At 41.4% G+C, this 13,705-nt stretch overlaps 1 protein-coding gene across 1 annotated transcript in view; it reads right to left on the bottom strand.

Annotated features, from left to right (window-relative positions):
* Positions 1 to 9,230, bottom strand: part of ZNF462 (zinc finger protein 462) — a 187,119-nt gene extending 177,889 nt beyond the window's left edge. Inside the window, exon 1 of the mRNA XM_019966681.2 lies at positions 9,192 to 9,230. The gene's annotated coding sequence lies outside the window, so the exon portion shown is untranslated. The remainder of the gene's footprint in view (positions 1 to 9,191) is intronic.
* Between the last annotated feature and the right edge of the window lie 4,475 nt (positions 9,231 to 13,705).

Below are 13,705 nucleotides of genomic sequence, written 5' to 3'. Positions count from 1 at the left end.
TGTTTTTATTTTCAAAACACTTAAGAGAACCATTGCATCTGTGGGTTCATCTGCAGCCTCTGAATAGGCTGGTGGGACAACGCCAAATCTAGATTAGTTGACAGTAGTTCTAGAAAAGCAAAAGTAATGTCCCTACATGGACATGTTTCTCACGGTCTGACCTCCTCCAGGACAACCCAGAGAACAGGATATACTGCTTGTGCTTCAGTCAATCCCCTATTAATATCATTGCTTGCCACTATGGGATTTTTTTTTCTTTTTTGGCTGTGCCTTGCGGTATGTGGGATTGAACCCGGGGCCACAGCACTGAGGCTACCAAGGCCTAATCACTGGACTGGAAGGGAATTCTGCCACCGAGTGTTTTGTTTGTTTGGTATAGCTGAGCTCTTGAATAAGAACCGGAACTTTAGATGGTCTGTGTTGCCAATTACAGGAATATCTGTGGGGATAAGCTCCCTGTAGAAAGTAAAGAAACATTACTAAGACTTGTATCTAGCATCTATTTAATAAAGACATATTGGTTGTCAGGGGGAAAATATAGCTCCTTGAGATAATGGTAGTTCACTGGACAAATATATGAATAATTTCACTTTAGTGATACTCACATAGACATCTGCACCATAAAAACATTAAAAAGTATTAATATTTTTTTAGTTGGACCATAAAGAAGGCTGAACACCGAAGAACTGATGCTTTCAAATTGTGGTGCTGGAGAAGGCTCTTGAGAGTCCCTTGGAATGCAAGAACATCAAACCAGTCACCCATAAAGGAAATCAACCCTGAATATTCATTGGAAGGACTGATGCTGAAGCTGAAGCTCCAATGCTTTGGCCACCTGATGCAAAGAGCTGATTCACTGAAAAAGACCCTGATGCTAGTAAAGACTGAAGGCAAAAGGAGAGGGGGACAGCAGAGGATGAGATGGTTAGATAGCATCACCAACTCGATGGACATGAATTTGAGCAAACTCAGGGAGATAGTGAAGCACAGGGAAGCCTGGCATACTGCAGTCCATGGGGTTGCAAAGAGTTGGATACAATTGAGCGACTGAACAACAACATTTATTTTAGCTGGATGAAATCTTTTTTGGTACTAGGTGGAATGAAATAATAAATTTTAAAATGAAAAGAAGAAAAGAATGCTATTTATAGTATTTGTATTTCAGTAATTTTCTGTCATTTTCTACACAGCAGAAACTTGAAGATTTTCCAGATATTTCTAGATACAAACATGTGAGCAGAGTGTTATACCTTCTTATATTAATCAAGCCATATTTTATTACTCAAAAGATGTATTACATATTGTTGAAGAATAATCTTGCACTCAGTGTATATTTGTGGGATCTTAGTTCAGTGACAAGGGATGGAATCTCTGCCCCCTGCAGTGAAAGCACTGGACGGGATGACCAGGGAATTCCCTTGAGTGGCTCTTTTAAAACATTGTCAGATCTAGTGACAATGTATGAGCTAAGGCATCCTAGCTCATACAAAATAAAATCCGAAGTGCATTGGATTATCTCAGACTCTAGGGTCTGACCCGACCTTGTCTCCACTACCCTTTCAGCTGTATTTTTACTACCCTCTTTCTTGCTCAGGCTGCTTCAACCACACTGGCCTACTTTCTCTTACTTGATTCTTGGTGTTTGCTATTCCCTCTCCCTGGAATTTTCTGCAATCATGTATCCTCAGGGACACTCTCTTCACCACAGTCTCTATTCAAATGTCCCCTTATTGAGATGCTTTCCCTCACCTCACTATCACATCTACTTCACACACAAATACACACCTGTGCTTGCGAGCACACACATACAAACACTGTCCATCTGGCCTATTCCACATTGCTTCATTTGTACGTTACCCTCCTCTCCCAACTAGAACATGAGTTCTTTGAGATCAGGGATTCTGATTTGTTCCCTGCTGAATCCCCAGCGCCCACCACAGTTTTGGGGGCACAAACCAGGCACCCAAACCATGTACTGTGAATGATTTAACAGGCCAGCTAGAGATCAGGGAAGGTTCGTCTACAAGATCTCTTGTCTCCCTCTCAATCAAATACTACAAGATCTTAGTTGATGATGAAAGTATAGAATATGTGAAAAAAAAAAAAAGAATATGGACTGTAACTTATTTAATCAGTCAAAAGACTTGATTTTCATTCTCATTATTAATCTCTAAAAGTTTCCTGTTACATTTTTCCATTCACTGGGGAATGTAGAATATTTAAATGAAATTGATTTTATAAGTTTATATACCTATCTTTTTAAAAAATATTTATTTATTTGGCTCTTCTCAGTCTTAGTTGTGGCATGTGGGATCTAGTTCACTGACCAGGGATTAAACCTGGGCCCCGTGCGTTGGGGACTTGGGTTCTTAGCCACTGGACCACCAGGGAAGTCCCAATATATACCTATCTAAAAGGCTCCAAAATCACTGCAGAGGGTGACTGCAGCCATGAAATTAAAAGACGCTTACTCCTTGGAAGGAAAGTTATGACCAACCTAGACAGCATATTCAAAAGCAGAGACATTACTTTGCCAACAAAGGTCCGTCTAGTCAAGGCTATGGTTTTTCCAATGGTAATGTATGGATGTGAGAGTTGGACTGTGAAGAAAGCTGAACGCCGAAGAATTGATGCTTTTGAGCTGTGGTGTTGGAGGAGACTCTTGAGAGTCCCTTGGACTGCAAGGAGATCCAACCAGTCCATTCTAAAGGAGATCAGTCCTGGGTGTTCTTTGGAAGGAATGATGCTGAAGCTGAAACTCCAGTACTTTGGCCGCCTCATGCAAAGAGTTGACTTATTGGAAAAGACTCTGATGCTGGGAGGGATTGGGGGCAGGAGGAGAAGGGGACGACAGAGGATGAGATGGCTGGATGGCATCACCGACTTGATGGACGTGAGTTTGAGTGAACTCCGGGAGTTGGTGATGGACAGGGAGGCCTGGCATGCTGCGATTCATGGGGTCGCAAAAGAGTCGGACACAACTGAGCGACTGAACTGAACTGAAAAGGACTTTTGGCCAACACAGTGGGGTTTTTTCCTTCCCACTTTGATTATATTTTCTATAAGCATCCCATTTTCCCCCAGGTGTATTGTATTTCCAGTAGGATTTGGATTTCAAAGTAAAAAGGACTAAGAATTCCCCTTCCAATCGTGAACTGGCCCTCTTCCTAAACACTTTCACTCACCTATATGCTATGTTTAGAAAATCAAGAGAAAAAGAAGAAAGGACAATAATACCGATTTTGCATTTATCCAATTAGTCCAAGACATGGAATCTCATTCTTTCTTCTTTTCTATCTAAATTGATGTGTGTTCATTGCCTTGTATTTTCTCCACCTATCTTAACTAATAACTGTGTCATTTCTGAGAAATTCTTTAGAAAATTATAAAACATCAATCTAAAGATTATAGACATGTAGTTGTCTTCTTTTAATTCTTTGTCTAAAGCTGAAATCCAGTTGTTGTTTTTTTCATACTTATCAAATCAGTGAAATCTGATATTTCTTTGCAATCTGCCAAGATTAAGACTGGATTTCAGGGAATTCCCTAGCAGTTACAAAGTTTCAGTTTTAGGATTTTGTGCAGGGGACACGGGTTTGATCCCTGGTCAGGGAACTAAGATCCTGCATGTTTTGAGGCCAAAAAAAAGGGTGTAGGGGGACTGGATTTGAGCCTTCTACAAACCCTAGTCAATCTTAAGTACAACTGGTGATTGGTAAATCTTACTTTTTAGGTTCTTCCCTTCCTCAGTGTGATTTTAACCTAGTCATTTCTCTTGTCATCTTCCTCATCCCTTTTTTGTTAGTTCAGAAATGCTTTAAAATTATTTGCCAAACTAGACTGAAACCTTAATTTTTTTTTTTTTGCCATGCCTCGGGGCATGAGAGATCTTAGTTCCCCGACCAGGGGTTGAAACCATGCCCCTGTAGTGGAAGCCTGAAATCCTAACCACTGGACCACCAGGCAAGTTCATCCTTACATTTTCTAAATATTTGTCTCTTCGTTGACCATTTACAATGCAGATAGATGAAGGACAGGGAAGCCTGGCGTGCTGCAGCCCATGGGAGTGCAACTACTGAGCAACTGAACGAAAACAACAATGCAAATTAAATACGTGTTAAAAATGATGAAACACTGAATAATGATAATGCATGTGCTGGATCTCTTGTGGAAATGGTGGTTTCCTTTGTTTGTTTGTTTGTTTTGAGGCTCTTGCTGCTGCTGCTGCTGCTGCTAAGTCGCCTCAGTCGTGTCTGACTCTGTGCGACCCCATAGACGGCAGCCCACCCGGCTCCCCCGTCCCTGGGATTCTCCAGGCAAGGATACTGGAGTGGGTTGCTATTTCCTTCTCCAATTCGTTGAAAGGGAAGTCGCTCAGTGGTCCCACTCTTCGTGACCCCATGGACTGCAGCCTACCAGGCTCCTCCGTCATGGGATTCTCCAGGCAAGAGTACTGGAGTGGGGTGCCATTGCCTTCTCCCTTTGAGGCTCTTAAGTGACTCCTATTCCCAGTGTAATTTTGGTGTAAAAAGTCACTTTGGAGTCTTCTTGGTAGGTTTAAGTAGTCTTTGTGTGTGGACTATCAGCAGTGGAAAGGGTGAGAGAATAATAACAACGACAAAAAGGAAGATTAGACCCCTTCATTGATTTGTAAATACTTATTAAGTGGTTGTTCTGAGCTAGGCACTGTGTGAGACAATGGGGATACGATGGTAAGCAAATCCAGACAAGATCACTGACCTTCTGAAACTTACAGATTCTCGTGAGTAGACTAGAAGAGGCTGGGCCAGTAAAATGAAAAGTGACCTTTACTGGGCCAGTAAAAGTGAAAACTGTGATACTTGTTAAATAAGGACAGGTTGGGCCTCACCTGGAAGCTGCAGACCAATGGGTGAGTGAGGCCCGAACATCAGCCAGAGCTCTGTCTGCTATTTCCAGCTATCATCTGGAGAGGGACAAATTTCTGAATTCCCACAAAGGTGGGACAGCAGGGGCCCTGACAGAAAAGTTAGGAGAGCCTGGAATATTTGGAGAGGTCATGGAAGGTTTCTTTGAGGAGAAAACAACAGCAAAGTGAGATTTGAAATGAAAGATTTAAAAAAATGTAAGGAGGAGGGAGATGATGGTGGGTGGGGAGGACAGGGAGAAGTCCATTCACTGCGCTGGGAGCAGCTTCTGGAAAGAACGTGTGCCTCGTGAGCTGGAGAGGCTGAAGGAAGGGCGCCAGACTCGAGCTAGAGATGGGGAAGCTCATAGAGGTGTTGAGCGACCAACCTTGACAGTTGAACATGGAGGCTGTATTAAGGGCTGAGTATTTAAGAGTGCTGAGTGTCTGGTGCTGCACCATGGAGGGGCAAGGGAAACAGAACAATTAGAAGGCTACTGAAGTGATGGACAAGAGATAAAATAGCACAATATGGGGTCATGGCAATATCTATAGAAGCTTTGAACAAAAACACATTAAAAGAGTGACGAGCTTACTTTTTATTGGAAATGTACAAGGGAAGACTGTATATGGTGTGAAGAAATGGAATTCAGAACCAAAGAGCATGATTTGGGGCCTTAGTAAACAGAACAACACTATTATAATTTGCTTTGTTTTTGATAATGAAGGCTGTTAGTTCTACGGTCATGCCACTCAAGACGATTGTTCTTAGGGACTTCCCTGGTGGTCCAGTGGTTAAGAATCTGCCTTGCAATGCAGGGGATGCAAGTTTGATCCTTCAGTGGGGAACCAAGATCCCACCTGCCACAGAGCAACTAAGCCAGAGCACCGCTACAACTGAACGCCAGTGATTGCTCTGGAGCCCCAGAGTCCCTGCGCTGCAAGGAAAGATCTCTCCAACGGCAATTAAGATCCAACGCAGCAAAATAAATAAATATTTTAAACCAGCAATAACAAAAAAAGGATGACTGCTCTCTTGCTCTTTGTGCATCCCCTGCCAGACCAGTGTCTGCTTTACCTACACCCTACTCACTTCACAGACCTGCTACTGATTGTCCTTTTCAAGAGGGGCTGTGAGGGGCATGCCCCTCAGCTGGTTTCCCTGGTAACTGAGTCCACCTAATATTAATTCCCCTACAACTGGCGACGCCTCCCCCCACACCCCCCAGGGAAGAATAGCCGGCGCCATATTCTGCCCTGCCCGCCGCTGACCCTCGAGTGTCGCTCTAGGACAATGCTTCAGACCTGTAAGCACCCCCAAACCCCTGATGTCTCTTTTGCTGACTCTGAGCTCTTTCTTTGGTCTTAAAACTGGGCAAGAACAGGCCTTGTAGGTTTTCAGGGTGCAACCCAATGATAGTTAAGATGCGTAATCTTAATTTTTAGCTGTATGAGGATTTCAGTTGTGCCCCTAACTTTGTTCCCCAAAAGTCTTGCCATCAGACTTATTACTAGACCTTTACCTTGTTTGCTTAAATGTGAAACGCTGTATGAAACGCCCAATGCTACGTAGCTGCTTTAACAGAAAATTAATAATCTAATTTACTTTAGCAATCTAATACTGTTGAATAATTAGTTTTTTCAAAACTCTGGTTATTCTCTTAGGATAAAGTACTGGAGAGAGGATTTCTGAGGGTTTTGAAACACTGCTAATTTCTCCAGAAAATTTTAAGTTCTCACTAGCAGTGTAGGAATGTTTGTTTCTCTGTACTTGTACCAACTTTGGATGTTTTTATTAAGAAATTAAGCTTTGCCCATCTTATAGATAAAAGAAATCTTAGTTTTTAAAATATTTGCCTATCATGATATGTAAATTTTTTTTCAAAATTAGTATCTGTAACTTTGTGAAGGTTTCTTACTGATTTTCAAGGATTCTTTACATCGTAAATCTCCTTTAAACTTTTTTTCCAAGTTAGAATTTAAAAACAATTTATTTGTTTGGCTGCACCTGGTCTTAGTTTGCAGCATGAGAGGTCTCTGTTGCTGCGTGTGGGATCTGTAGCTGCAGCATGGGCACTCTTACAGCTGAGTCATGCGAGATCTAGTTTCCTGACAAGAGGTCGAACCCAGGCCCCTGCACTGGGAGTGTGGAGTTTTAGCCATTGGACCACCAGCTAAGTACCACCTTTAATCTTTTCAATAGCATTTAAAACATTGTCCTTTCAGCATGTAGAATTGGTTTGCTCACATTTAGTGAGGCAACTTTTTTGCTTTAGAAAATGGTTATTAATGATAATTAATGGGGCTTCCCAGGCGGCTCAGTGGTAAAGAACCCGCCTGCCAATGCAGGAGACACAGGAGACTCAGGTTCAATCCCTAGGTCAGGAAGATCCCCTGGAGAAGGAAATGGCAACCTTCTCCAGTATTGTTGCCTGGAAAATTTCACGGACAGGGGAGCTTGGTGGATTGCAGTCCAGGGGGTTGCAGAGTCAGACAAGACTGAATGAGCATGCAATGATAATTAAAATCAAGCTACATTTTTGCAACTTTCAGCATGAGGGAAACTTTCAGACTTTGGTTATTTATTTAGTCTCTATTTATTCTACTTTTTTTTTGCAGCACAGTTGAGGGTATAGATTTTTTTGAATTAGAATTTTATAGGTATTTGGTCATTATATTTGTTACAGTGACCAAGAAGCCCAATGGTACACTACTAAATATTTAACAACTGGGTCTTTCTATAGAAGAACTTACTGCTTACTGTGATATAAATTGGAGAAGGCAATGGCACCCCACTCCAGTACTCTTGCCTGGAAAATCCCACGGATGGAGGAGCCTGGTAGGCTGCAGTCCATGGGGCCACGAAGAGTTGAAGACAACTGAGGGACTTCACTTTGACTTTTCACTTTCATGCACTGGAGAAGGAAATGGCAACCCACTCCAGTATTCTTGCCTGGAGAATCCCAGGGACGGGGGAGCCTGGTGGGCTGCCATCTACAGGGTTGCACAGAGTCGGACACGACTGAAGCGACTTAGCAGCAGCAGCAGCAGTGATATAAATACTCCCATCAAGACTGACTTTAGGTTACCAACATAAAGTTGCATAATGGACTCTCAAAAACTGTTTTTGAAGTAAGTTAGGATTTGTAAATGCCATCTGAATCATCAGAGTGGTTAAATTCTGTTATACATAATTTTAGTATTAGGTATATTTCAACATTTTTGAATATTGATATATGGAGAATATTTGATTAATCAAAAAAACCCATTCACAAAATTAATCCACCAAATTAAATTTACTTGTCATTTCTCCATTTAAACCAACATATCATGGGAAATTCTAGGAGTCTTTGAATTAACTAAGAAATAATAAAATATTTTAGTTTAAAGTTATTTTCTAACATATCAAGCAAGATAGGGGGGAGGGTGAAATTATCAGAATTTGGAGTAATTCATCTAGAAAAGAAGAAGTTAAGGATTGTATGAATAGTTGTCTTCATATGCCTGAATGATGATGGCTAAAATAAAACCGCCACACACACACACACACACACACCTCTGCAGAAAAGAAGAGGTTAAGGATTGTATGAATAGTTGTCTTCAAATGCCTGAGTGATGATGGTTAAAATAAAACTGCCACACGCACACACACCTCTGCACATGTGCACACATGTCCTTTCTCTCTCTCTCTTCCCTATTTCCACAGAGTTAAGAACAAGAGAATTTAAATTCTAAAAGAAGAAGGATTTAGCTTGAGGAAAGAAGACTTACCTAGTTACAAAGATTATCAAGAATGACCTAGTTTTGTATTCTCTTTTTCTATATATCTATTGAAATAATGTTATTTTTGTCTCTCAAATCATTTTAGTGTGATTTTACAAAAGCTCTAATCAGTTTTCTACACTGATTATACTACTTTCTTTTTTTCCAGTAAAATAAAGGGAATGTATTAAGCAGAAGCAACTTAGAATCTTGAGCAACATGGAGCTCAAGAAATCCAAAAGTTTCAAGTGATTCTGAGCCATGATCGCCCTTGTAAGGGGGAGAACTCTGATTCAGGGAAGAAAGCCTCCAGATTGGGGGGTGGGGCAGACAGTAACTGGAAAATTCATTCGGTTGCTTTAAAAGATCAGCTTTACCCTGGCTCAAGATTCACATTTCCCACTTGTGTCTTGTCTTCAAAAATAAAAAAGAGGAAACCACCAATGAGAACATGTGGTGTTATAAATCATCCTGGCTGTTGTTAGAAAAATGAGTAAGGGTTCTAAACAGTTTCAAAAGGTCCTGACTAGCCCTTTTCACTCACCTTGAGAAGAACCATAAAAGTAAGGAAACAAAAGTAATTCTTTTTCTTTCCATACACCAGTCACCAGCAGTGTTCTCTTTGGGCTCCTGGCATCTGGGTCCAGTTGCCGGGTTACAGGCAAATATAATCAAAACAAATACTAAAAGGTACTCTTTGGCTCTTCACATGTTGGAAAGGTCTTCTGCCTTCCAGCCTCCAGGCTGGCCAGTTCTCAATGCAAAAGTGACTTTCCCCTCTGCTGTTGTCCTTTCCTTTTCTTCCTGTGGGACAATTCCTGATAATAAACTTGTTGTGGACTAGAAGTCCTTAATTAGGAGGCCATTAGACCCTTAGACCTTTTCTCCAACTTCCTGTTCAATAGCCCCAGGAATTCCAGTCCCTACCACCCTTCCCTGTCATCTGAGAGCTAGTAGGCTGGAAAGACGTCCAATGGCAGTGTTAACCCTTTGCTCCCCAATTGGCCAGTTACCAAGGATAGATTTTCAAGGAAACAAATGGTATTTTCCACTCAGTACTACAGCGCCAGATCCAGTGATGGGCTTCCTGCTTCTCAGCACTTGTGATGTGTTATACTATATTTGAACTTGGACAGGAAAGCTACAGGCATGTTTAGAAGTTTGGGAAATAAGATCTATGGCAAAAGTCAACCCGTTAGCCAGTTTGTCCAGAGTGATTTTATTAAGGTTCATGGGGTGCCACGCACTTGAATAGAATCAGGGCATTCCAGCAAGCACTGCAGAGGTTAAAGACACTCAGATGACTCATCCTGGAGAAGAGTGAGAGGAAGCTATTATAAATCCTCCAATATTTAAAGAGGTATTCTTGAGAGGGTAGCAACCAATTGTACACGAAGTCTGCTAAGGCTTGAACCTTAGGAAATACATTTGAGACATAGACATTGTGTTCATTTCCAAGGAAAATTTTCCCAATAGTGTAAATTGATAAATATCTTAATGGGTTCCCTAGAAAGGAAATAATAGCCACGTTTCCTTTCTGAAAACCTAGACCCAAAAGGCTTATCTGTCTGAAATGGTTTCGTGATGATGAATGTGTATGTGTTTATCTGAAGACAAGAGCTGGACTGACTTCTGGTAGAGGAAACTTCTAACCCTGTCTGATCTTTCAAAAGCAAATATTCACTGTTTCTGGAAAGGTCAGAAGTAAGTGGTTTTATCCTGGTGTTTTGCAAAATCTGAGCCAAAGAAGACAAGGTGTCTTTTTCATGCTTACCCAAAGTATGAGTGTTAGAACCAAACATATATTCACAAGTATTGGTTGTGTTTTATTAAAAGATTGAAACTTCTAGAAAGAATTTTGTTGTAGTGACCTAAAAATTACTTTTTTTTTTAAGCTGGTATATGCAGTTGTTTTATTCTTCATTCTTTTTCATCATCATAGTGACTGTTCCTTGAGCTTCTGGTATGTCAGGCATTGGACTCAGGGCTTTATATACATTTATATCTCTTTTAATCCTTACATCCATATGTAAGGTGCGTATTGTTGTTTTTATTTACCAGATGATGAAACTGAGGCCCAGATAAATTATGCTACAACTTGTCCAACTGCAATCAGCACATTAGTAGGTGGTAGACCCAGAATTAAAATCCTAGCTTCCCTGAATCCAAAGTTCTTCTTTCTCCACAGCACTGGTTACCAGGAAAGTCTGACTCAGCTGTTTTTACATCAAAAGCAAATTGTTAATACAAACATCATTCATACATACTAACCTTTCTGAGATGGCTAAAACATATATGGTCATTTAGCATGCTTGCAAAATGGTTGAAAACTTTTTTCTGCCTAAGAAAATATAAGAGTATTCAAAACAAAACAAAACAAAATTAATTCCCTTTCTAGTTTCTTTCTGAAATGATTTTTCTGAGTGATTGTAAAGCTGTAAGGTGGATTTCATTGGGTCTGAATTTCATAACTAGCATCAAATTATGAAGATGTTTTCTAATGGCCTAGATTTTATGTTCAACAATTTTATTCTATCTGACAGTCTGAGTAAGGCATGTCTTTTAATCCTGACTTCTGGAATATTCCAAATTCCTTTTAGAGATGACTTTGGCACTTGGACCTCTTCAGCTGGTACTTCCCCCTCTCTTCTCATGGTCAAATTTACACACTCCCTGTTTAATAAGAGGGGGCTGCAGAATAGAACAGGCAGTGGTAAAAAGTGCCAGAACTAAATGTGATTTCAGGCAAGCCTCTTCAAATCTTTGTGCCTAGGCTTTTCATCTACAAATTGCAAGTAATAACCCCTGAATTTGCCAGTTGTTTGGAGCTTTGTAAATGAACAGGTAACAAGAAAACTTGGTTAAGTGTCAAAGTATTGCTGTGTGCATCTGACATGTGCAGTAGCTGATGTCTTAGCTCACTTTAAGTCCAGAAATGTGTAATAATAATAAATTGATTTATTATCTGCTTCCTTCCATAAAAAATAGGGATACTTCAAGAGAGGAGAATATAATACCTTTGTTCCTTTGCTTTGAATTTTCCTTGACATGAAACTCGACCAAAACAACTTATTACTTTCTCCATAAAGCCTCCTCCTCTTCCCATATTTCTATCCTTGTTAATGTCAGAATACATCCAGTTTCTATCTCAGTCTCCCAAACTGAAAACCTTGGAGCTAATCCCTGCCAAATCTATCCCCTCACCGCCACTTTCTCTTTCCTCTCTTCTGTCATTCCTCCCCTGCCTCAATCCAACTGGCCTTGCAATCTAGCGGATTCTTTTACAGAGAAGTTTTGATTTTCCTTCTACTTGCCATCCCCACAGACTCTGCTCCTGGGTAAGGCCTGAATCACCTTTCACTAAGACAATTGAATCCTCTGTCAGGATAGATGAAAACACAACTTCTATCCATAGTCACTGCCTATGAATTTGTGTCCAAAGGAAAGTGATACCAACAGCTGCTGCTGCTGCTGCTAAGTCACTTCAGTCATGTCTGACTCTGTGTGACCCCATAGACGGCAGCCCACCAGGCTCCCCCGTCCCTGGGATTCTCCAGGCAAGAACACTGGAGTGGGTTGCCATTTCCTTCTCCAATGCATGAAAGTGAAAAGTGAAAGGGAAGTCGCTCAGTCGTGTCCGACTCTTAGTGACCCCATGGACTGCAGCCTACCAGGCTCCTCCGTCCATGGGATTTTCCAGGCAAGAGTACTGGAGTGGGTGCCATTGCCTTCTCCGGAAACCAACAGCAGCCTACCAGTTTACCATATTTTTCTGGTGGCTTGAGCTTTTGTTCCAAATTCCTATGTTGGAAATTGGGTTGGATGACAGGCCAGCTGGAAGGACTGCTTGTGTCTGTGTTCAATGCTTATTTGCCAGGCTTCTTTCTTCTGGGCTAAGCTGAGTTTGCTGATGGACTTCTGTGGTTGGAGTAGGTTGGCAGAGGGTGAAGACAAGGACCAAGCCTTCTTAATCCCACTGGCTATAGGGGAACTGATTTACAGGCCAGAGCAGCATTTCAAAGAAGGGGAGACCAAGGAACAAGATCCCTTTGAGTATTTCTCAACATGGGGTCAAAAACTGTTTCTCCCTTGGCTCTTTCTCTGGAAAGCTCTGGCTCCTGTATCATGGCCCGGCAGTGGGTTCTTGGTCTTAACCCATGACTGGAGCTTGCTCTGCTCCCCAGGAGTGGAACTGGGGAGAAGGGAGGGAGACTTGGATTTCTCCCAGAGTAGTGTTGTCACATTGTAAGTCATGAAATCATTTTTGGGTGTTGCTGCTGCTGCTGCTGCTAAGTCGCTTCGGTCGTGTCCGACTCTGTGCGACCCCACAGACGGCAGCCCACCCGTCCCTGGGGTTCTCCAGGCAAGAACACTGGAGTGGGTTGCCATTTCCTTCTCCAGTGCATGAAAGTGAAAAGTGAAAGTGAAGTCGCTCAGTTGTGTCCGACTCTTAGCGACCCCATGGACTGCAACCTACCAGGCTCCTCCATCCATGTGATTTTCCAGGCAGGGGTACTGGAGTGGGGTGCCATTGCCTTCTCCGTTTTGGGTGTTACGACCAGCATTTTAAAAAAATAAAATGCAGTGGTATAGAGTTGAAAGGAATAATACACAACAGAAGAGAAAGCAGTAGAATAGATTTCACAAGAGAAGGGTATGACTTTTTCATAAAACTTCTGTTTTAGTCATATTTAAGGATAATTGTGTGTGTGTGTGTGTGAATGTACTGGTCTCAGGATGAAACATATTGCTTACTGTGTGGGTTATGGTCTAAAAAGTTTGGAAGCCACTGCTAGGTTAGAATAGAAACAATCTCTTTGACTCTAGTTTTCCCCCTTTGATCCATCCTATATCTCCCAATTTGTCATTTAAATAACCTCCCTACAAACTAACATGATCACAAAATCACTCTGTTTAAGTATCTTCACTACATATAGGCCTAATTCATGAGCATAGCAGTCAAGGTCTTAGTAATTCTGACTGTTTTTCCACAGTCACTTTACTGCTATTTTCCTTTTTGGGCTATTCTATCTTTTCCAAAAGCGTCTTTCACATTCG

This window comes from Bos indicus, chromosome 8 (genome assembly GCF_029378745.1).
Source record: "Bos indicus isolate NIAB-ARS_2022 breed Sahiwal x Tharparkar chromosome 8, NIAB-ARS_B.indTharparkar_mat_pri_1.0, whole genome shotgun sequence".
NCBI lineage: Eukaryota > Metazoa > Chordata > Mammalia > Artiodactyla > Bovidae > Bos > Bos indicus.
Note: the sequence above shows the minus strand (reverse complement) of the source record. Positions and strands in the feature narration are given on the sequence as shown.